Here is a 26,819-nt window from a genome sequence, read left to right on the forward strand (position 1 = left end):
TCAATACATGAGCGAAGCACGGAAGGGCATTGGTAGAGATACCAGGGGAGCCAAACATCAGCTCCTGGTTGACAGAACAGTCGCACAAGACTGCAGGTCCAGATGTACCGACATGTGCACAGCCTGGATTGATTACAAGAAAGCCTATGACTCGATGCCACATACATGGATCACTGAACGCTTGGATGTGTATAGGGTGAACAGGACCCTAAGAGCCTTCGTTGCGAACTTGATGAGGATGTGGAAAACCACACTTGAAGCCAATGGCAAGCCACTTACCCAAGTGTCCATCAAATGTGGCATATACCAAGGTGATGCACTCTCCCCACTTCTGTTCTGCATAGGACTGAACCCCCTAAGCCAAGTAATCGCCAAGACAGGCCATGGATACCGCCTCAGAAATGGAGCTACGATCAGTCACCTCCTCTACAGGGATGACATGTAGCTGTTTGCTAAGAGCGAAAGGGACATAGACTCCCTGATCCACACAATCAGGATCTACAGCAGCGACATCGGGATGCCATTCGGGCTGGAGAAATGTAGTCGGATGGTGACTAAGAGAGGAAGGGTAGTCCGCACTGAAGGGGTCTCACTCCCTGAAGGAACAATAGCAGACATTGAGGACAGCTACAAGTACCTCGGTATACCACAAGCCAATGGCAACCTCGAACTGGCAACAAGGAAAGCGGCTACGGCCAAATACCTACAGCGATTGAGGCAAGTCCTAAGAAGCCGGCTCAAAGGCAAGAATAAGACCCGGTCAATAAACAGCTATGCACTGCCAGTGATCAGATACCCTGCAGGAAAAATAAGGTGGCCAAAGGAAGAGATTCAGACCATGGATGTTAAGACCCGAAAGCTCATTACCATGCATGGAGGGTTCCATCCCAAATCCAGCACCCTGAGCCTGTACGCAAGCCGAAAGGAAGGAGGCCGGGGACTAGTGAGTGTGAGAGCCACTGTCCAGGATGAAACATCCAAGCTCCACAAATACATCAAGGAGAAGGCACCAACGGATGATGTACTCAGAGAATGTCTCAGACAATGGGGAACAGAAGATGAGGGGCTGGAAGAGGGACCATCATGGGACGACAAGCCCCTACACGGGATGTACCACCGGACCATAACTGAAGTGGCTGATCTCAAGAAGTCCTATCAGTGGCTAGAGAGGGCTGGCTTGAAGGACAGCACAGAGGCACTCATCCTGGCTGCTCAGGAGCAGGCCTTGAGCAGCAGAGCCATTGAGGCCTAGATATACCACACCAGACAAGACCCAAGGTGTAGGTTGTGCAAAGAGGCACCTGAGACGATCTAACACATAACTGCAGGGTGTAAGGTGCTGGCAGGGAAAGCCTATATGGAACGCCATAACCAGGTGGCTGGCATAGTCTACCGAAACATCTGTGCGGAGTATGAACTGGAAACCCCAAGGTCAGAATGGGAAACAACTCCGAAGGTGGTGGAGAATGACAGAGCGAAGATCCTGTGGGACTTCCAGATCCAGACTGACAAGATGGTAATGGCGAACCAACCAGATATCGTGATCATAGATAAAGGCCAGAGGAAAGCCGTTGTAGTGGATGTAGCGGTCCCAAGTGATGGAAACATCAGAAAGAAGGAACACGAGAAACTCGAGAAATACCAAGGGCTCAGAGAGGAGCTGGAGAGAGCTTGGAAGGTAAAGGTGACAGTCGTGCCTGTGGTGGTCGGAGCACTCGGGGCAGTGAGCCCCCAAACTAGATGATGAGTGGTTGCAACAGATCCCGGGAACAACATCGGAAATCTCAGTCCAGAAATGTGCAGTGCTGGGAACAGCAAGGATACTGCGCAGAACCCTCAAGCTTCCTGGCCTCTGGTAGAGGATCCCAGCTGAATGAGGGATGGACACCACCTGAGGGGTGAGACGAAGTTTTTTTTTTATAGATATACAGTAGATATATGGATATGTATTTTTCCCTGCAAGAAAAATTGAAAAGCCATTTAAAAAGTGCTTATTGTATTTAGGAGACAGACACAGCACTCCATTAACTTCTATACATCATGCCACTTCCTTCACACAACGTCATCTTACTCTGAGTATTGCACGGAGGCATCTCTTCATTTAGTTTAACAAAGTTAAGCAGCACTTGTGATCCTCCAAACTCCTTGGCTTACTCGCAGTTGGAGGGTTCCCCCCGAATGGGGGGACAAATCAAGGAACCAATCCCTGCACCCCAAACGGGGTGCCCTTACGGCCGTTTTTTTTTTTCCGGCTAACCGCCCCCTGAACCTGGCAGGGTGGCGGGCGGACCTTTTGCTCCAGGCGGGGGACATAGAGACAAATCCGGGCCCCACACAGACACTCTCACGCGCGCAACAAACACACACACAACAAACTACCTGGACATGCGACATTTGCACACAACAGATTACAAGAAGACAGACATCCTTCAGATGCAACCACCACACACCACACTGGGTACACAAACATTGCACAAACATAAACACTAGACAATACAACATAACATGGAAATGCAGACTACATCCCAAAACACCACCACGAACAACAACACCTCGTAGGACACCAACAGGCAGCAGAGCACAAACAGACCAAAACAACACACTCGCCTCACCAACACTACCCTCAAACGCAACACGGACAGACAACTCCAACAGAGACACAACAAACACAAGACCACCCCCCCAAACCTGGACCTGCAAGAGCTGCAATAGAATCATCACACGCAGACAAACCTCACTCAGATGCAACTCAACACACCCACACTGGATACACAGACATTGCTCCGGCATCACCACCCGCCAATACACGAACACGTGGACATGCAGAACACACACGCAAACAACAAACACCCCAACACCACAACCCCTGAACAACCCACAAAGAACAACACCCACCAACAAAAACAACAAACACACACTGACCATACTACAAATAAACATCAACGGCATCCAAAACAAGAAAACAGAACTAGAAGAACTCGCCTTACAACAGCACGCAGACATCATCACCATACAAGAAACCAAACTAGAAAAACAACACAACACACCTCGTCTCACCAACTACACCAGCATTAGGAAAGACAGAGAACACAAGGGAGGAGGAGGACTGCTCACATACATTCACAAATCAGTCACATTCACTCCCATGAACATCCCCAACAACATCAACACCAACACTACAGAAATTCAAACCGTAAAGATTCACATAACCAACCACAAAAGACTACACATATGCAACATGTATATACCCCCCAGAGATACCACCCGACCAGACCACGCCACAGAAGACACAGACATCACCAACACCTTCCAATACATAAACTCGCTGAACAACACCATTCTAACCGCAGACATCAACGCTCACTCAACACAATGGCACTCTCCCTACGACGACCACAGAGGCACCCACATTGCAGACATACTACAGAACTCCCAACAACTCACTCTAAACACAAAACACACCCACCAGAAAACCTACAAACATCAACCAACAACCAACATCACCGGACATCACAACAGCCAGCAACAGCATCACAAACAGAACAACATGGACCACAATACACGCACTCAGTTCAGACCACCTTCCTATCAAAATCACACACAACACGCATGCTCCTTTCCGCCTACAACAACACCTTCAAACTTACACAAATTACAGGAAAGCAGACTGGGAAGGATACACCTCTGAAATAGAATCAGCACTGGAGAACATAACCATACCTGACAACATCCACACAGCCAACACCATGCTCACAAACCTCATACTTACAGCAGACAAACACCACATACCCCACGGAAAAATAAAAAGCAAATCACTTCTCCTACCACAACACATCAGAACACTCATCAGCCAAAGAAACGACATCAGACAACAAAACCACCAAGACCCACGCATCACAGACCTAAACAAAGAAATAGACACACAAATCCAAAAACACAAACAAGAGCTATGGAAAGAACACTTAACGGATGCATGGAACCACAGACACAAACAATACATACTCTGGAACACAGTAACAAGACTATCAAACAAAGAACAAAAAGCACCAGAAAACACCACAATACAGTTCGGACAAAACACGGCAATATCCAACAAACAGAAAGCACGAGCATTCAACAAACAATTCACCAACATAATACAACACAAAACCAACAGAACATACAGACAACTACAACGCAAAATACGAAAACTCAACACCACGCCCATAACCATCACAGAACAACAAGTCAAACAAGCACTACAACGCTCCAAAAACAACAACTCCACAGGCCCAGACAACATAAACATCAGACATCTGAAACACCTAGGCCCCAAAGCAATAACACTACTCACACACACTTACAACACATCACTCAACACCAACACCATCCCCGCAATATGGAAGACTGCAAAAATAATCCCAATACCAAAACCCAACAAAAACCACGCACTCGGCCCATCTTACAGACCAATAGCACTACTCAGCCCAATAGCCAAAACAATAGAAAAGGTAATACTACCCTTCATTACCAACAACACTCAACTACCCTCTCACCAACACGGCTTCCGAAAACAACACTCCACAACCACAGCACTACACCACATACACAACATCATAGCCACAGGTTTCAATCAACAAAAACCACCACAACGAACAGTTGCCATAGCCCTAGACATGTCCAAAGCCTTTGACACGGTAAACCTACACACACTCACAAACAAACTCAACAACACTAACACCCCAAACATCATCATCAAATACATCTTCAACTACATAAGGGGACGCAGACAATACACTCAATACCGGGGGGAAACATCAGAACATAGAAACACGAAAACGGGGGTACCACAGGGGGGAGTACTTTCACCAACACTATTCAACATATACATGGCAGACTTACCACAACCACCTCCAAATGTACACACAGTTACATATGCAGACGACATCACCATTCTATCCACACATGTCAAACCACAACAGGCACAACAACAAGTACAAAAATATCTCCACGACATATACAACTGGACAAAACAGAACCAACTCACACTCAACGCAGACAAAACCACCACCACTCTGTTCACACCGGATCCGGCAGAATACAGCAACAGGCTCACTTTACAAATAGATGACACCACCCTACCCACAGTCCGCGAACCCAAAATACTGGGATTAACATGGGACCCCAAACTCACCTTCTCAAAACACACACAACACACTCTAACCCGCGCCAAGCAATCAAACAAAATACTTAAAGCCTTAACAACCACTCACTGGGGAAAATCCAAAGAAACTATACTCACCACATACAAAGCAACCACACTCACACGCCTCGAATACGCAAACACTATATGGTCACCAACACTATCGGACACAAACAAGACAAAACTCCAGACCACACAGAACACAGCACTCAGAATAGCAACAGGATGCACACAAGACACAAACATACAACACTTGCATGAGGAAACAAAAACTCTCCCACTGAACACCCATCTAAAACTACACGCATCGCAAATCAGACGAAAAGCCCAACACCCAACCCACCCACTACACCCACTCACTCAACAACCACCACCACCCAGACAAAAGAAACAAACAATCTTCCACAACAACAACTACACACACAACAAAGACACAGCACCACAGGACACCAACAACGACACCATAAAACAGAACATGAAAGACATACACACCCACTTTGTACAAACACACTTGGACACCAGACAACACAACAAAGTAATAGATGCACCAGCACCAGAAATAGACCCATCAGAGCAAGACCTACCACACAGAACCAGACAACTCCTAGCACAACTCCGAACCAACAAATCACCAGCCCTCCACTCCTACCTACACAACATTACACCGGACACACACCCAACACCACTCTGTGCGCTATGCGGCACGCAAGTGCACGACACACAACACCTGTTCACCTGCACAAACATACCCACCACACTGACTCCGGAGGACCTCTGGCGAAACCCAAGCGGAGTGGCGGCCCTGCTCGCCCGCTGGGCGGAGGAGGGGGGTCTGGGGATCCGGGAGACGGAGTGAGGGCCCGGTCCCCCAATGTCGGGGCACGGGTGGGGTCGACAACAACAACAACAACAACAGCACTTGTGATCGGCCCAAGTTACAGCTGCGCGATGTGAAAGCAATTTCTGCTTCCGGTGGACTGTGACAGAACCAGAAATTTTGTCCTCACAGAAACTGTGATGTACTGTTCGGTCAATAGCAAGTACAAAATGTTAGCCCCCTGATTTGGATAAAAACAAGTGAGATTTTCTGCATAATTCATATTCCACAAAGGTAAAATTAATCTGAATACCATGTTTAGACCAGTGTATGTGCATAGAATGTATGATTGTAAAGGCATTAAAAATAAAAAAGACTTCCCCTTTAAATATTCCTGCTGCATAATATATCTCCTTTCTTTTCGTAAAGAATGATCAGAACCTTTCCTAAGCATTATTAAAATTTAGACGATCTTTGCTCCAGGTGCTACCGGCTCATCTCACTCGGTTAGGATAGGAAAGTTCCTATGCCAAAATGATAATCCAAAAAGGGCCCCTGTTGGTAGATAATCAGGCCATGGGAGGTGTGAGTAAATTGTGAGGGGGTGTTGGCTGGAGCTAGAAATAATTTTGGTGTCTTGTCCCTGCAGTAGGTTCATTAAAAGAGCAACCCGTGTTTTCACCACCATGGTCGGATCTTACTCTGGAGGGTAACCCATACAGGCAGGTGGCTTGGACAAAATATTTCAACACTGTCAAAGCTGTGTTGTCTGTGCTGCAGTTGAGGGTACGTTATTAGCCTGGAATTCCCATCAATGCCAGCATGTGTCACAAACCCCCACCTGTAAAACAAACATGAAAAGAATAATGATTAAATACAAGAAAACAATCAAGTTTCATATCTTGTTTGAAATATCTCGGTAGAGATGATATTGCTGTGCACTTAAGACTACATGGAGGCAATTTGGAGTTTGTGTAACTTGGATATACAAATGATAAAATTCAATTTAATCTGTGCTGTCCATACAATATGGCTTTCTAATGCTCCCACGAGTACAAATATAAGATGATCCCTTATTACCGAATGAGACGCATATGCCCATCTATGTGCCATAAACTATTGGGGAATGGCACATAGTATGTTCTTCTAGCCAAAGTCTGGCTCCATCTATGGGCTGCAGCAGCTGGCTCAATACGGTTCAGGATTTCTCGAACTCTTTTTCTTTATACTACAATACCATCAGCACACAGGTATGCCCTCATCATCTGCAACAGGTTCATAAAACAACACAATAAAGAAAGTACACTTTCACAATGAATATAATGATATATACATGAAGGGACAAGAGTATGTAGCAGAACACTTACTTCCGAGCCTGATCTGGGAAATTGGCTGTGCAATCTTCTGACATGCTCCTCCAGGTCAACATCATGAATGGGAGTAAATCTATTTCTGGCTGAAATCTGAAAAAAACTTCTTTTTTTTTATGCAGGTATGAAGAGGAACAACCCAACATCCCCGTGATCGCTCTCACTGTAAAGCCCTGAGTGGGGAGCAGTTCAATTTGATCCCTTGTAATGTCAAGTCCTGGTCTTCCTCGTCTACCTAAAGTATGGAAATAAAAGGATTAAGGAATTCAAGCAAATGAATCACTACGTGTTTTTTTATATACTGTATACAGTACAGGCATATAGACACAGATGTACATAAAAGTATATGCAGCTTCAAAACCACGGGCAGCTATTTTCTCTAACCATTTTACTCAAGAAAAAAATAATTCAAACTTATAATTGAATAACTAAAAGATCACTAGTTATTGCTTAAAAGTGTATGGCCATCGCGTTACTTAATAGTCTACTGATTTACAGGAAAACCACTGGTATAAAACGACGTTTGATAGGGTGGTAGAAGGTAAGTCACAGCAAGTCGTCAGTAAAACCCGTGTGTAGTTCGAATAAAAATACATACAAAAAAGCAATGACAAAAAAAATGGTAGCCATTTTACCTGTGTGCAAACGATGTGCCACGTGGGAACAAACACGTCCACCATTAGGAGCGGGTCCCGCAATGATGACAGATCGGAGATCTATTAGACTTTGAATCAAATTTTGAATAGTATCAGCGCTAAACTGGTAACTAACTCTTCTTAAATTAGCAATTGAAATGTTTATCGCGCGTGCTTCACTTTCACCGGCAGACCCTTGACGACAGGCACTCTCTATTGCCCTGCACCTTCGCCGAATACGTCTCGGGACGCTGTCCGCCATTGTTGTTCTAAAAAACTAAGTGGGCACAGAATTTTCAAAATCATGAGCCCTGACTGGTGGGATGATACTATTTTGAAACGTACAGCCAATAGTATTGCATGTAATGCAAGTACAATGTAATGTCACTAGCACTACAAGGGGGCACATTTATGGCCTTACATGTTCACTAGTAAGCGTCAAAATGACCTTACTAGTGAATGAGTGAGCGTTTTGTGGCTTACATGTTCACTAGTAAGCGTCAAAATGACCTTACTAGTGAACTAGTGAGCGTTTTGTGGCTTACATGTTCACTAGTAAGAGTCAAAATGACCTTACTAGTGAACTAGTGGGCGTTTTGTGGCTTACATGTTCACTAGTAAGTGTCAAAATGACCTTACTAGTGAACTAGTGAGCGTTTTGTGGCTTACATGTTCACTAGTAAGAGTCAAAATGATCTTACTAGTGAACTAGTGGGCGTTTTGTGGCTTACATGTTCACTAGTAAGCCTCAAAATGATCTTACTAGTGAACTAGTGGGCGTTTTGTGGCTTACATGTCAACTAGTAAGCCTTAAAATGATCTTACTAGTGAACTAGTGGGCGTTTTGTGGCTTACATGTTCACTAGTAAGTGTCAAAATGACCTTACTAGTGAACTAGTAGGCACATTTATGGCCTTACATGTTACAGAGGTCAGGAAGCTTGAGGGTTCTGCGCAGTATCCTTGCTGTTCCCAGCACTGCACATTTCTGGACTGTGATGTCCGATGTTGTTCCCGGGATCTGTTGCAACCACTCATCTAGTTTGGGGGTCACTGCCCCGAGTGCTCCGACCACCACAGGCACGACTGTCACCTTTACCTTCCAGGCTCTCTCCAGCTCCTCTCTGAGCCCTTGGGATTTCTCGAGTTTCTCATGTTCCTTCTTCCTGATGTTTCCATCACTTGGGACCGCTACATCCACTACAACGGCTTTCCTCTGGCCTTTATCTACGATCACGATATCTGGTTGGTTCGCCATTACCATCTTGTCAGTCTGGATCTGGAAGTCCCACAGGATCTTCGCTCTGTCATTCTCCACCACCTTCGGAGGTGTTTCCCATTTTGACCTTGGGGTTTACAGTCCATACTCCGCACAGATGTTTCGGTAGACTATGCCAGCCACCTGGTTATGGTGTTCCATGTAGGCTTTCCCTGCCAGCATCTTACACCCTGCAGTTATGTGTTGGATCGTCTCAGGTGCCTCTTTGCACAACCTACACCTTGGGTCTTGTCTGGTGTGGTATATCTGGGCCTCGATGGCTCTGGTGCTCAAGGCCTGCTCCTGAGCAGCCAGGATGAGTGCCTCTGTGCTGTCCTTCAGGCCAGCCCTCTCTAGCCACTGATAGGACTTCTTGAGATCAGCCACTTCAGATATGGTCCGGTGGTACATCCCGTGTAGGGGCTTGTCCTCCCATGATGGTCCCTCTTCCAGCGCCTCATCTTCTGTTCCCCATTGTCTGAGACATTCTCTGAGTACGTCATCCGTTGGAGCCTTCTCCTTGATGTATTCATGGAGCTTGGATGTTTCATCCTGGACAGTGGCTCTCACACTCACTAGTCCCCGGCCTCCTTCCTTTCGGCTTGCGTACAGTCTATATATAGATATATATATATATAGCTGGATAGCTCAGTTGGTAAGGTTTGGCGTACGGGAGACGGTGGTTCGCTTGGGTCCCGCTTGGGGCAAAAAATGAGCACATAACACCATTCAGTGTGGGTCCTTGGGCAAGAGCCTTCACGCTAATGCCTACCTCATACAATGATGAGAGACAATAAAATGAATGACATGCCAGCTCAGACGTCGCCCGGCCAAACAAGGTCTGTGTCAGGTGTTGGGGAACCAGAGCACCTTGATGAAAAATGGAGCGGAGATGGGCAAGATGCAATAACATGTTGGAATGCTACTACTCAAGCAAGCCTAGTCAGAGAGGTTACATGCAGAGAATGTGGGCTAAATGGTTACTTCGAAACCCACAGTCACGGGTGACCAAGAAACAACTAGTAACTCAGTGTTCCAACATCCACAAACGGCAACTGCTGTCACAACTTGAGATTGATGAGGTACAACGCAGGTTCCATGGTGAGGGGCCCCAGGCTGCCAGATCAGAGGAGGAGTTCATACCAGAGTGAATGCAGATGAGATTGGGAGGCCAGCCCCAATGAATGAAATGCTGAGCGAGGCAGCAACTGACCTGAAAGCTAAGATCATGGCAAGAATGAAAGCTGGGAAACCTAGAAACCGATTACAACGGCTATGTGAAGTACCACCTGAAAGTCTCATGGAAAGTGTGAATCCAGCTCTGAGGGCGAACCCTACCGTAACGATCACGGAAATGAACTGATGTACGCTTCAGCATCAGTGATCCTTGAGATGCTTGGCTGTAAGAGCATCTTATGCTCTTATTCCATGCATGGAAGCCATGAAATACATTACCGACCATGGAAAAGACGGTTGGAGGCTAAGATCAAGGCGGCTCAGAAAGATGTGAGTCAATTGACGGAGGCCCACAGAGGTGTGATGAAAAGGCCGATACCTGAGAGGTACATCCAGATGACCATACCTGAAGCACTCGAAACTGCCAAACAAAGGCTCCAAGCCTTGCCCAGCCGCCTAAAGCGGTACACGAAAGAGAATGAGGCCAGACGAATAATCAGGCTGTTCACAACACAACCTGCGAAAGTGTACGCTCAGTGGCAGGGTCCTAAAAGATACTGGAAAGGCATATGGGAGAAGGAGGTTGCACATAACAGCAGTGCACAATGGCTGGTCTCCCTGAGAGAGGAGCATAGACACCTCCCTGAACAGAATCCAGTTACCATCACAGTGGCAGACATGCAGGAAAGAGTCTCAGATATGAAGAACTGGACAGCACCAGGCCCGGACATGGTCCACACCCACTGGCTAAAGAATCTCACAGCACTCCATGAGCGTCGAGCAGCATAAACGAACCAGCTGCTGAGGGATGGGAGTCACCCAGGATGGCTAACCGAAGGGCGAACGATACTGATCATGAAGGATCCCTCAAAGGGTGCAGTCGCATCCAACTATCGGCCAATAACCTGTCTCTCCACAACATGGAAGCTCATGTTGCGGCTAAGATAAGTCCACACATGGATCAATACATGAGCGAAGCACGGAAGGGCATTGGTAGAGATACCAGGGGAGCCAAACATCAGCTCCTGGTTGACAGAACAGTCGCACAAGACTGCAGGTCCAGATGTACCGACATGTGCACAGCCTGGATTGATTACAAGAAAGCCTATGACTCGATGCCACATACATGGATCACTGAATGCTTGGATGTGTATAAGGTGAACAGGCCCCTAAGAGCCTTCGTTGCGAACTTGATGAGGATGTGGAAAACCACACTTGAAGCCAATGGCAAGCCACTTACCCAAGTGTCCATCAAATGTGGCATATACCAAGGTGATGCACTCTCCCCACTTCTGTTCTGCATAGGACTGAACCCCCTAAGCCAAGTAATCGCCAAGACAGGCCATGGATACCGCCTCAGAAATGGAGCTACGATCAGTCACCTCCTCTACAGGGATGACATGTAGCTGTTTGCTAAGAGCGAAAGGGACATAGACTCCCTGATCCACACAATCAGGATCTACAGCAGCGACATCGGGATGCCATTCGGGCTGGAGAAATGTAGTCGGATGGTGACTAAGAGAGGAAGGGTAGTCCGCACTGAAGGGGTCTCACTCCCTGAAGGAACAATAGCAGACATTGAGGACAGCTACAAGTACCTCGGTATACCACAAGCCAATGGCAACCTCGAACTGGCAACAAGGAAAGCGGCTACGGCCAAATACCTACAGCGATTGAGGCAAGTCCTAAGAAGCCGGCTCAAAGGCAAGAATAAGACCCGGTCAATAAACAGCTATGCACTGCCAGTGATCAGATACCCTGCAGGAAAAATAAGGTGGCCAAAGGAAGAGATTCAGACCACGGATGTTAAGACCCGAAAGCTCATTACCATGCATGGAGGGTTCCATCCCAAATCCAGCACCCTGAGCCTGTACGCAAGCCGAAAGGAAGGAGGCCGGGGACTAGTGAGTGTGAGAGCCACTGTCCAGGATGAAATATCCAAGCTCCACAAATACATCAAGGAGAAGGCACCAACGGATGATGTACTCAGAGAATGTCTCAGACAATGGGGAACAGAAGATGAGGGGCTGGAAGAGGGACCATCATGGGACGACAAGCCCCTACACGGGATGTACCACCGGACCATAACTGAAGTGGCTGATCTCAAGAAGTCCTATCAGTGGCTAGAGAGGGCTGGCTTGAAGGACAGCACAGAGGCACTCATCCTGGCTGCTCAGGAGCAGGCCTTGAGCAGCAGAGCCATTGAGGCCTAGATATACCACACCAGACAAGACCCAAGGTGTAGGTTGTGCAAAGAGGCACCTGAGACGATCTAACACATAACTGCAGGGTGTAAGGTGCTGGCAGGGAAAGCCTATATGGAACGCCATAACCAGGTGGCTGGCATAGTCTACCGAAACATCTGTGCGGAGTATGAACTGGAAACCCCAAGGTCAGAATGGGAAACAACTCCGAAGGTGGTGGAGAATGACAGAGCGAAGATCCTGTGGGACTTCCAGATCCAGACTGACAAGATGGTAATGGCGAACCAACCAGATATCGTGATCATAGATAAAGGCCAGAGGAAAAGCCGTTGTAGTGGATGTAGCGGTCCCAAGTGATGGAAACATCAGAAAGAAGGAACACGAGAAACTCGAGAAATACCAAGGGCTCAGAGAGGAGCTGGAGAGAGCTTGGAAGGTAAAGGTGACAGTCGTGCCTGTGGTGGTCGGAGCACTCGGGGCAGTGAGCCCCCAAACTAGATGATGAGTGGTTGCAACAGATCCCGGGAACAACATCGGAAATCTCAGTCCAGAAATGTGCAGTGCTGGGAACAGCAAGGATACTGCGCAGAACCCTCAAGCTTCCTGGCCTCTGGTAGAGGATCCCAGCTGAATGAGGGATGGACACCACCTGAGGGGTGAGACGAAGTTTTTTTTTTATAGATATACAGTAGATATATGGATATGTATTTTTCCCTGCAAGAAAAATTGAAAAGCCATTTAAAAAGTGCTTATTGTATTTAGGAGACAGACACAGCACTCCATTAACTTCTATACATCATGCCACTTCCTTCACACAACGTCATCTTACTCTGAGTATTGCACGGAGGCATCTCTTCATTTAGTTTAACAAAGTTAAGCAGCACTTGTGATCCTCCAAACTCCTTGGCTTACTCGCAGTTGGAGGGTTCCCCCCGAATGGGGGGACAAATCAAGGAACCAATCCCTGCACCCCAAACGGGGTGCCCTTACGGCCGTTTTTTTTTTTCCGGCTAACCGCCCCCTGAACCTGGCAGGGTGGCGGGCGGACCTTTTGCTCCAGGCGGGGGACATAGAGACAAATCCGGGCCCCACACAGACACTCTCACGCGCGCAACAAACACACACACAACAAACTACCTGGACATGCGACATTTGCACACAACAGATTACAAGAAGACAGACATCCTTCAGATGCAACCACCACACACCACACTGGGTACACAAACATTGCACAAACATAAACACTAGACAATACAACATAACATGGAAATGCAGACTACATCCCAAAACACCACCACGAACAACAACACCTCGTAGGACACCAACAGGCAGCAGAGCACAAACAGACCAAAACAACACACTCGCCTCACCAACACTACCCTCAAACGCAACACGGACAGACAACTCCAACAGAGACACAACAAACACAAGACCACCCCCCCAAACCTGGACCTGCAATAGCTGCAATAGAATCATCACACGCAGACAAACCTCACTCAGATGCAACTCAACACACCCACACTGGATACACAGACATTGCTCCGGCATCACCACCCGCCAATACACGAACACGTGGACATGCAGAACACACACGCAAACAACAAACACCCCAACACCACAACCCCCGAACAACCCACAAAGAACAACACCCACCAACAAAAACAACAAACACACACTGACCATACTACAAATAAACATCAACGGCATCCAAAACAAGAAAACAGAACTAGAAGAACTCGCCTTACAACAGCACGCAGACATCATCACCATACAAGAAACCAAACTAGAAAAACAACACAACACACCTCGTCTCACCAACTACACCAGCATTAGGAAAGACAGAGAACACAAGGGAGGAGGACTGCTCACATACATTCACAAATCAGTCACATTCACTCCCATGAACATCCCCAACAACATCAACACCAACACTACAGAAATTCAAACCGTAAAGATTCACATAACCAACCACAAAAGACTACACATATGCAACATGTATATACCCCCCAGAGATACCACCCGACCAGACCACGCCACAGAAGACACAGACATCACCAACACCTTCCAATACATAAACTCGCTGAACAACACCATTCTAACCGCAGACATCAACGCTCACTCAACACAATGGCACTCTCCCTACGACGACCACAGAGGCACCCACATTGCAGACATACTACAGAACTCCCAACAACTCACTCTAAACACAAACACACCCACCAGAAAACCTACAAACATCAACCAACAACCAACATCACCGGACATCACAACAGCCAGCAACAGCATCACAAACAGAACAACATGGACCACAATACACGCACTCAGTTCAGACCACCTTCCTATCAAAATCACACACAACACGCATGCTCCTTTCCGCCTACAACAACACCTTCAAACTTACACAAATTACAGGAAAGCAGACTGGGAAGGATACACCTCTGAAATAGAATCAGCACTGGAGAACATAACCATACCTGACAACATCCACACAGCCAACACCATGCTCACAAACCTCATACTTACAGCAGACAAACACCACATACCCCACGGAAAAATAAAAAGCAAATCACTTCTCCTACCACAACACATCAGAACACTCATCAGCCAAAGAAACGACATCAGACAACAAAACCACCAAGACCCACGCATCACAGACCTAAACAAAGAAATAGACACACAAATCCAAAAACACAAACAAGAGCTATGGAAAGAACACTTAACGGATGCATGGAACCACAGACACAAACAATACATACTCTGGAACACAGTAACAAGACTATCAAACAAAGAACAAAAAGCACCAGAAAACACCACAATACAGTTCGGACAAAACACGGCAATATCCAACAAACAGAAAGCACGAGCATTCAACAAACAATTCACCAACATAATACAACACAAAACCAACAGAACATACAGACAACTACAACGCAAAATACGAAAACTCAACACCACGCCCATAACCATCACAGAACAACAAGTCAAACAAGCACTACAACGCTCCAAAAACAACAACTCCACAGGCCCAGACAACATAAACATCAGACATCTGAAACACCTAGGCCCCAAAGCAATAACACTACTCACACACACTTACAACACATCACTCAACACCAACACCATCCCCGCAATATGGAAGACTGCAAAAATAATCCCAATACCAAAACCCAACAAAAACCACGCACTCGGCCCATCTTACAGACCAATAGCACTACTCAGCCCAATAGCCAAAACAATAGAAAAGGTAATACTACCCTTCATTACCAACAACACTCAACTACCCTCTCACCAACACGGCTTCCGAAAACAACACTCCACAACCACAGCACTACACCACATACACAACATCATAGCCACAGGTTTCAATCAACAAAAACCACCACAACGAACAGTTGCCATAGCCCTAGACATGTCCAAAGCCTTTGACACGGTAAACCTACACACACTCACAAACAAACTCAACAACACTAACACCCCAAACATCATCATCAAATACATCTTCAACTACATAAGGGGACGCAGACAATACACTCAATACCGGGGGGAAACATCAGAACATAGAAACACGAAAACGGGGGTACCACAGGGGGGAGTACTTTCACCAACACTATTCAACATATACATGGCAGACTTACCACAACCACCTCCAAATGTACACACAGTTACATATGCAGACGACATCACCATTCTATCCACACATGTCAAACCACAACAGGCACAACAACAAGTACAAAAATATCTCCACGACATATACAACTGGACAAAACAGAACCAACTCACACTCAACGCAGACAAAACCACCACCACTCTGTTCACACCGGATCCGGCAGAATACAGCAACAGGCTCACTTTACAAATAGATGACACCACCCTACCCACAGTCCGCGAACCCAAAATACTGGGATTAACATGGGACCCCAAACTCACCTTCTCAAAACACACACAACACACTCTAACCCGCGCCAAGCAATCAAACAAAATACTTAAAGCCTTAACAACCACTCACTGGGGAAAATCCAAAGAAACTATACTCACCACATACAAAGCAACCACACTCACACGCCTCGAATACGCAAACACTATATGGTCACCAACACTATCGGACACAAACAAGACAAAACTCCAGACCACACAGAACACAGCACTCAGAATAGCAACAGGATGCACACAAGACACAAACATACAACACTTGCATGAGGAAACAAAAACTCTCCCACTGAACACCCATCTAAAACTACACGCATCGCAAATCAGACAAAAAGCCCAACACCCAACCCACCCACTACACCCACTCACTCAACAACCACCACCACCCAGACAAAAGAAACAAACAATCTTCCACAACAACAACTACACACACAACAAAGACACAGCACCACAGGACACCAACAACGACACCATAAAACAGAACATGAAAGACATACACACCCACTTTGTACAAATACACTTGGACACCAGACAACACAACAAAGTAATAGATGCACCAGCACCAGAAATAGACCCATCAGAGCAAGACCTACCACACAGAACCAGACAACTCCTAGCACAACTCCGAACCAACAAATCACCAGCCCTCCACTCCTACCTACACAACATTACACCGGACACACACCCAACACCACTCTGTGCGCTATGCGGCACGCAAGTGCACGACACACAACACCTGTTCACCTGCACAAACATACCCACCACACTGACTCCGGAGGACCTCTGGCGAAACCCAAGCGGAGTGGCGGCCCTGCTCGCCCGCTGGGCGGAGGAGGGGGGTCTGGGGATCCGGGAGACGGAGTGAGGGCCCGGTCCCCCAATGTCGGGGCACGGGTGGGGTCGACAACAACAACAACAACAACAGCACTTGTGATCGGCCCAAGTTACAGCTGCGCGATGTGAAAGCAATTTCTGCTTCCGGTGGACTGTGACAGAACCAGAAATTTTGTCCTCACAGAAACTGTGATGTACTGTTCGGTCAATAGCAAGTACAAAATGTTAGCCCCCTGATTTGGATAAAAACAAGTGAGATTTTCTGCATAATTCATATTCCACAAAGGTAAAATTAATCTGAATACCATGTTTAGACCAGTGTATGTGCATAGAATGTATGATTGTAAAGGCATTAAAAATAAAAAAAGACTTCCCCTTTAAATATTCCTGCTGCATAATATATCTCCTTTCTTTTCGTAAAGAATGATCAGAACCTTTCCTAAGCATTATTAAAATTTAGACGATCTTTGCTCCAGGTGCTACCGGCTCATCTCACTCGGTTAGGATAGGAAAGTTCCTATGCCAAAATGATAATCCAAAAAGGGCCCCTGTTGGTAGATAATCAGGCCATGGGAGGTGTGAGTAAATTGTGAGGGGGTGTTGGCTGGAGCTAGAAATAATTTTGGTGTCTTGTCCCTGCAGTAGGTTCATTAAAAGAGCAACCCGTGTTTTCACCACCATGGTCGGATCTTACTCTGGAGGGTAACCCATACAGGCAGGTGGCTTGGACAAAATATTTCAACACTGTCAAAGCTGTGTTGTCTGTGCTGCAGTTGAGGGTACGTTATTAGCCTGGAATTCCCATCAATGCCAGCATGTGTCACAAACCCCCACCTGTAAAACAAACATGAAAAGAATAATGATTAAATACAAGAAAACAATCAAGTTTCATATCTTGTTTGAAATATCTCGGTAGAGATGATATTGCTGTGCACTTAAGACTACATGGAGGCAATTTGGAGTTTGTGTAACTTGGATATACAAATGATAAAATTCAATTTAATCTGTGCTGTCCATACAATATGGCTTTCTAATGCTCCCACGAGTACAAATATAAGATGATCCCTTATTACCGAATGAGACGCATATGCCCATCTATGTGCCATAAACTATTGGGGAATGGCACATAGTATGTTCTTCTAGCCAAAGTCTGGCTCCATCTATGGGCTGCAGCAGCTGGCTCAATACGGTTCAGGATTTCTCGAACTCTTTTTCTTTATACTACAATACCATCAGCACACAGGTATGCCCTCATCATCTGCAACAGGTTCATAAAACAACACAATAAAGAAAGTACACTTTCACAATGAATATAATGATATATACATGAAGGGACAAGAGTATGTAGCAGAACACTTACTTCCGAGCCTGATCTGGGAAATTGGCTGTGCAATCTTCTGACATGCTCCTCCAGGTCAACATCATGAATGGGAGTAAATCTATTTCTGGCTGAAATCTGAAAAAAACTTCTTTTTTTTTATGCAGGTATGAAGAGGAACAACCCAACATCCCCGTGATCGCTCTCACTGTAAAGCCCTGAGTGGGGAGCAGTTCAATTTGATCCCTTGTAATGTCAAGTGCTGGTCTTCCTCGTCTACCTAAAGTATGGAAATAAAAGGATTAAAGAATTCAAGCAAATGAATCACTACGTGTTTTTTTATATACTGTATACAGTACAGGCATATAGACACAGATGTACATAAAAGTATATGCAGCTTCAAAACCACGGGCAGCTATTTTCTCTAACCATTTTACTCAAGAAAAAAATAATTCAAACTTATAATTGAATAACTAAAAGATCACTAGTTATTGCTTAAAAGTGTATGGCCATCGCGTTACTCAATAGTCTACTGATTTACAGGAAAACCACTGGTATAAAACGACGTTTGATAGGGTGGTAGAAGGTAAGTCACAGCAAGTCGTCAGTAAAACCCGTGTGTAGTTCGAATAAAAATACATACAAAAAAGCAATGACAAAAAAATGGTAGCCATTTTACCTGTGTGCAAACGATGTGCCACGTGGGAACAAACACGTCCACCATTAGGAGCGGGTCCCGCAATGATGACAGATCGGAGATCTATTAGACTTTGAATCAAATTTTGAATAGTATCAGCGCTAAACTGGTAACTAACTCTTCTTAAATTAGCAATTGAAATGTTTATCGCACGTGCTTCACTTTCACCGGCAGACCCTTGACGACAGGCACTCTCTATTGCCCTGCACCTTCGCCGAATACGTCTCGGGACGCTGTCCGCCATTGTTGTTCTAAAAAACTAAGTGGGCACAGAATTTTCAAAATCATGAGCCCTGACTGGTGGGATGATACTATTTTGAAACGTACAGCCAATAGTATTGCATGTAATGCAAGTACAATGTAATGTCACTAGCACTACAAGGGGGCACATTTATGGCCTTACATGTTCACTAGTAAGCGTCAAAATGACCTTACTAGTGAACTAGTGAGCGTTTTGTGGCTTACATGTTCACTAGTAAGAGTCAAAATGACCTTACTAGTGAACTAGTGGGCGTTTTGTGGCTTACATGTTCACTAGCAAGTGTCAAAAGGACCTTACTAGTGAACTAGTGAGCGTTTTGTGGCTTACATGTTCACTAGTAAGAGTCAAAATGATCTTACTAGTGAACTAGTGGGCGTTTTGTGGCTTACATGTCAACTAGTAAGCCTCAAAATGATCTTACTAGTGAACTAGTGGGCGTTTTGTGGCTTACATGTTCACTAGTAAGTGTCAAAATGACCTTACTAGTGAACTAGTAGGCACATTTATAGCCTTACATGTTACAGAGGTCAGGAAGCTTGAGGGTTCTGCGCAGTATCCTTGCTGTTCCCAGCACTGCACATTTCTGGACTGAGATGTCCGATGTTGTTCCCGGGATCTGTTGCAACCACTCATCTAGTTTGGGGGTCACTGCCCCGAGTGCTCCGACCACCACAGGCACGACTGTCACCTTTACCTTCCAGGCTCTCTCCAGCTCCTCTCTGAGCCCTTGGGATTTCTCGAGTTTCTCATGTTCCTTCTTCCTGATGTTTCCATCACTTGGGACCGCTACATCCACTACAACGGCTTTCCTCTGGCCTTTATCTACGATCACGATATCTGGTTGGTTCGCCATTACCATCTTGTCAGTCTGGATCTGGAAGTCCCACAGGATCTTCGCTCTGTCATTCTCCACCACCTTCGGAGGTGTTTCCCATTTTGACCTTGGGGTTTACAGTCCATACTCCGCACAGATGTTTCGGTAGACTATGCCAGCCACCTGGTTATGGTGTTCCATGTAGGCTTTCCCTGCCAGCATCTTACACCCTGCAGTTATGTGTTGGATCGTCTCAGGTGCCTCTTTGCACAACCTACACCTTGGGTCTTGTCTGGTGTGGTATATCTGGGCCTCGATGGCTCTGGTGCTCAAGGCCTGCTCCTGAGCAGCCAGGATGAGTGCCTCTGTGCTGTCCTTCAGGCCAGCCCTCTCTAGCCACTGATAGGACTTCTTGAGATCAGCCACTTCAGTTATGGTCCGGTGGTACATCCCGTGTAGGGGCTTGTCCTCCCATGATGGTCCCTCTTCCAGCGCCTCATCTTCTGTTCCCCATTGTCTGAGACATTCTCTGAGTACGTCATCCGTTGGAGCCTTCTCCTTGATGTATTCATGGAGCTTGGATGTTTCATCCTGGACAGTGGCTCTCACACTCACTAGTCCCCGGCCTCCTTCCTTTCGGCTTGCGTACAGGCTCAGGGTGCTGGATTTGGGATGGAACCCTCCATGCATGGTAATGAGCTTTCGGGTCTTAACATCCGTGGTCTGAATCTCTTCCTTTGGCCACCTTATTTTTCCTGCAGGGTATCTGTTCACTGGCAGTGCATAGCTGTTTATTGACCGGGTCTTATTCTTGCCTTTGAGCCGGCTTCTTAGGACTTGCCTCAATCGCTGTAGGTATTTGGCCGTAGCCGCTTTCCTTGTTGCCAGTTCGAGGTTGCCATTGGCTTGTGGTTTACCGAGGTACTTGTAGCTGTCCTCAATGTCTGCTATTGTTCCTTCAGGGAGTGAGACCCCTTCAGTGCGGACTACCCTTCCTCTCTTAGTCACCATCCGACTACATTTCTCCAGCCCGAATGGCATCCCGATGTCGCTGCTGTAGATCCTGATTGTGTGGATCAGGGAGTCTATGTCCCTTTCGCTCTTAGCAAACAGCTACATGTCATCCCTGTAGAGGAGGTGACTGATCGTAGCTCCATTTCTGAGGCGGTATCCATGGCCTGTCTTGGCGATTACTTGGCTTAGGGGGTTCAGTCCTATGCAGAACAGAAGTGGGGAGAGTGCATCACCTTGGTATATGCCACATTTGATGGACACTTGGGTAAGTGGCTTGCCATTGGCTTCAAGTGTGGTTTTCCACATCCTCATCAAGTTCGCAACGAAGGCTCTTAGGGTCCTGTTCACCTTATACACATCCAAGCATTCAGTGATCCATGTATGTGGCATCGAGTCATAGGCTTTCTTGTAATCAATCCAGGCTGTGCACATGTCGGTACATCTGGACCTGCAGTCTTGTGCGACTGTTCTGTCAACCAGGAGCTGATGTTTGGCTCCCCTGGTATCTCTACCAATGCCCTTCCGTGCTTCGCTCATGTATTGATCCATGTGTGGACTTATCTTAGCCGCAACATGAGCTTCCATGTTGTGGAGAGACAGGTTATTGGCCGATAGTTGGATGCGACTGCACCCTTTGAGGGATCCTTCATGATCAGTATCGTTCGCCCTTCGGTTAGCCATCCTGGGTGAGTCCCATCCCTCAGCAGCTGGTTCGTTTATGCTGCTAGACGCTCATGGAGTGCTGTGAGATTCTTTAGCCAGTGGGTGTGGACCATGTCCGGGCCTGGTGCTGTCCAGTTCTTCATATCTGAGACTCTTTCCTGTATGTCTGCCACTGTGATGGTAACTGGATTCTGTTCAGGGAGGTGTCTATGCTCCTCTCTCAGGGAGACCAGCCATTGTGCACTGCTGTTATGTGCAACCTCCTTCTCCCATATGCCTTTCCAGTATCTTTTAGGACCCTGCCACTGAGCGTACACTTTCGCAGGTTGTGTTGTGAACAGCCTGATTATTCGTCTGGCCTCATTCTCTTTCGTGTACCGCTTTAGGCGGCTGGGCAAGGCTTGGAGCCTTTGTTTGGCAGTTTCGAGTGCTTCAGGTATGGTCATCTGGATGTACCTCTCAGGTATCGGCCTTTTCATCACACCTCTGTGGGCCTCCGTCAATTGACTCACATCTTTCTGAGCCGGCTTGATCTTAGCCTCCAACCGTCTTTTCCATGGTCGGTAATGTATTTCATGGCTTCCATGCATGGAATAAGAGCATAAGATGCTCTTACAGCCAAGCATCTCAAGGATCACTGATGCTGAAGCGTACATCAGTTCATTTCCGTGATCGTTACGGTAGGGTTCGCCCTCAGAGCTGGATTCACACTTTCCATGAGACTTTCAGGTGGTACTTCACATAGCCGTTGTAATCGGTTTCTAGGTTTCCCAGCTTTCATTCTTGCCATGATCTTAGCTTTCAGGTCAGTTGCTGCCTCGCTCAGCATTTCATTCATTGGGGCTGGCCTCCCAATCTCATCTGCATTCACTCTGGTATGAACTCCTCCTCTGATCTGGCAGCCTGGGGCCCCTCACCATGGAACCTGCGTTGTACCTCATCAATCTCAAGTTGTGACAGCAGTTGCCGTTTGTGGATGTTGGAACACTGAGTTACTAGTTGTTTCTTGGTCACCCGTGACTGTGGGTTTCGAAGTAACCATTTAGCCCACATTCTCTGCATGTAACCTCTCTGACTAGGCTTGCTTGAGTAGTAGCATTCCAACATGTTATTGCATCTTGCCCATCTCCGCTCCATTTTTCATCAAGGTGCTCTGGTTCCCCAACACCTGACACAGACCTTGTTTGGCCGGGCGACGTCTGAGCTAGCATGTCATTCATTTTATTGTCTCTCATCATTGTATGAGGTAGGCATTAGCGTGAAGGCTCTTGCCCAAGGACCCACACTGAATGGTGTTATGTGCTCATTTTTTGCCCCAAGCGGGACCCAAGCGAACCACCGTCTCCCGTACGCCAAACCTTACCAACTGAGCTATCCAGCTATATATATATATATATATATATATATATATATATATATATATAGACTGTACGCAAGCCGAAAGGAAGGAGGCCGGGGACTAGTGAGTGTGAGAGCCACTGTCCAGGATGAAACATCCAAGCTCCACAAATACATCAAGGAGAAGGCACCAACGGATGATGTACTCAGAGAATGTCTCAGACAATGGGGAACAGAAGATGAGGGGCTGGAAGAGGGACCATCATGGGACGACAAGCCCCTACACGGGATGTACCACCGGACCATAACTGAAGTGGCTGATCTCAAGAAGTCCTATCAGTGGCTAGAGAGGGCTGGCTTGAAGGACAGCACAGAGGCACTCATCCTGGCTGCTCAGGAGCAGGCCTTGAGCAGCAGAGCCATTGAGGCCTAGATATACCACACCAGACAAGACCCAAGGTGTAGGTTGTGCAAAGAGGCACCTGAGACGATCTAACACATAACTGCAGGGTGTAAGGTGCTGGCAGGGAAAGCCAATATGGAACGCCATAACCAGGTGGCTGGCATAGTCTACCGAAACATCTGTGCGGAGTATGGACTGAAAACCCCAAGGTCAAAATGGGAAACAACTCCGAAGGTGGTGAAGAATGACAGAGCGAAGATCCTGTGGGACTTCCAGATCCAGACTGACAAGATGGTAATGGCGAACCAACCAGATATCGTGATCATAGATAAAGGCCAGAGGAAAGCCGTTGTAGTGGATGTAGCGGTCCCAAATGATGGAGACATCAGAAAGAAAGAACACGAGAAACTCGAGAAATACCAAGGGCTCACAGAGGAGCTGGAGAGAGCCTGGAAGGTAAAGGTGACAGTCATGTCTGTGGTGGTCGGAGCACTCGGGGCAGTGACCCCCAAACTAGATGAGTGGTTGCAACAGATCCCTGGAACAACATCGGACATCTCAGTCCAGAAATGTGCAGTGCTGGGAACAGCAAGGATACTGCGCAGAACCCTCAAGCTTCCTGGCCTCTGGTACAGGACCCGAGCTGAATGAGGGACAGACAGCACCCGAGGGTGGGTGAGACGAGGATTTTTTTTTTCTTAATATATACGGTCCCTGATTGACTGTTGTGTTCTTGAGATACAGCACAAACATTGCTGATTACTTCAGCGTTCATCCTTTCCCTATGGAATGCAATGTTAACGGAGTGGTGGCTTGCTGGTGATGCACTGCAGTTCCAAAACAACAATGGCGGAGCCACCCGGGTTTGCAACTGAAAAAAAAAAAAACACAAGCAGCCAACACCTGCCCAAAAAGATGTTTGTGAGAAATATAACAAGAAAAGTCTGCCTGCTTAATAATACAAATAGGCCTTTTAGGGAAATAAGACATTTTTACTTTAACTTTGTTAAACAGTAGTTGTCTTTTTTCCCTTACTTTAACAAAAACAAAACACTAATTTTACCAAAATAAATACTAAACATGAAAACAAAAATATCCTTTTCATGTGTACAATTCCCCTTTTCAAATCCCCTCTGAAATCACTTAAAAAATATATCAGAAGAGGAGTTAAGAACCATTTTAAATACTGACACAAGGAGCACAGGAATGTGCAGTGCTGTTCTTCCACTATAAGTGAATGCAATGTCTGAGGCATGCAAATATTATTTGAGGACGCCATTGTGACATTCATTTACCTTGCTGTGTCCTGCTGTTAAACAGCTGCAAAGAACCCCGGGTAGACAGTGGAAAAATCCTGTGCACTATGCGGGTGTTCGGCCGTCTCGTTTTTGCCCCCCGCGACGCTCGGGTTCGTCGGAGGGTATCGTCCGAGGCGCACCCTTCGGGCCGCCGCGAGGATTTTAGTGGAAAGTGAATGCAATGTCTAAGGCATGCAAATTTTTATTTGAGGACGCCATTGTTACGTTCATTTACCTTGCGGTGTCCTGCTGTTAAACAGCTGCAAAGAACCCCGGGTAGACGGGAGCAGAACTGCACACAATCGAAACCTTCCGCGATTCGTTTTGTCTAATTGTCTATGTGCGGCTCTCCTGGGCTGAAACTGTGAGCACACTGTGGCGTCGCGCATGCGTCTGTTTCCGGACACAATCCGCGACGCCACAGTGTGCTCACAGCTTCAGCCCAGGAGAGCCGCACACAGACAATTAGACAAAACGAATCGCGGGAGGTTTCGATTGTGTGCAGTTCTGCTCACAGCGTCAGCATATATACGATACGCTGATTGGCTCATTTGAATTTAAGGTGTGCCCATACATAACCGTCAGCACGCGTCTATCCCAATACACACGCATTCAAAATGCCTCGGACGAGTAGTTTTAAGAGAGAGGGGGCGGCGGGCGGGCGGGCAAATGATTTATTTTTCATTTCAGACGACAACACAGGGAGCGTACATTTCGAATCCCGCGATAGACAGTGGAAAAATCCTGCGCACTATGCGGGTGTAGGGAAGTCTCGTTTTTTGCCCCCGCGACGCTCGGGTTAGACGGCGGGTATCGTCCGAGGCGCGCCCCGTCTGTTTCCGGACACAATCCTCCATTTTGAATCGCCGTGTTAAAATCCCGCGCACTATGGGTGTAGGGCAGTCTCGTTTTTGCCCCCCGCGACGCTCGGGTTCGACGGCGGGTATCGTCCGAGGCACGCCCTTCGGGTCGCCGCGCGCGGCGGGTCGACGGCCGCCGCTGCCCGGCTCCGACCGCGCCAGCTTGCAACGGCTCCGAAGGCCCCAGCGCGCATGCAAATTAGCCATGTGCGCGAAAGCCGCGCGCGGGATTCGAAATGTACGCACCTTATGTTGTCGTCTGAAATGAAAAATAAAATCCTTTGCCCGCCCGCCGCCCCCTCTCTCTCCTCGTCCGAGGCATTTTGAATGCGTGTGTATTGGGAAAGACGCGTACTGACGGTTACTTATCGGCACACCTTAAATTCAAATGGGCCAATCAGCGCATCGTATATGCTGACGCTAGGGTATGGGCACACCTTCATTTCAGAGGAGCCAATCAGTACGGAGCATGGAAACGCCGCCGGAGGAGGGGGAAGCGAGCCGGCGTGCTCGTTAATCTCCGGCAGCGCGGATTTCGAACCCCGCTCCCATCGATCCATCTTGCTAATATACGATCTCTGCCAACTAAGATGGATGAACTTCTTCTCACAAAGACCAACAAAACCTTTGCACGCTACATCTACCCGGCTTCCGCCTTCTCCGAGCCGACCGCGACACGGAGCTATCAGGGAAATCGAAAGGTGGTGGGATTTGTTTCTATATCAACGAAGAATGGTGCACTGATGTCAC

At 47.0% G+C, this 26,819-nt stretch overlaps 1 protein-coding gene and 1 long non-coding RNA gene across 4 annotated transcripts in view; both read right to left on the reverse strand.

Annotated features, from left to right (window-relative positions):
* LOC127588095 (unconventional myosin-XVIIIa-like) overlaps positions 1–26,819 on the reverse strand; it is a 109,888-nt gene that overhangs the window by 55,112 nt on the left and 27,957 nt on the right. The gene's annotated exons all lie outside the window — the stretch shown is intronic.
* LOC127588117 (uncharacterized) lies at positions 6,375–8,068 on the reverse strand. The gene is made up of 3 exons (XR_007958980.1): positions 7,367–8,068; positions 7,080–7,264; positions 6,375–6,840 (listed from the first exon to the last, which is right to left on the reverse strand). It is a non-coding gene; the product is annotated as an uncharacterized LOC127588117 (long non-coding RNA).

This window comes from Hippocampus zosterae, chromosome 16 (assembly GCF_025434085.1).
Source record: "Hippocampus zosterae strain Florida chromosome 16, ASM2543408v3, whole genome shotgun sequence".
Taxonomy (NCBI): Eukaryota; Metazoa; Chordata; class Actinopteri; order Syngnathiformes; family Syngnathidae; genus Hippocampus; species Hippocampus zosterae.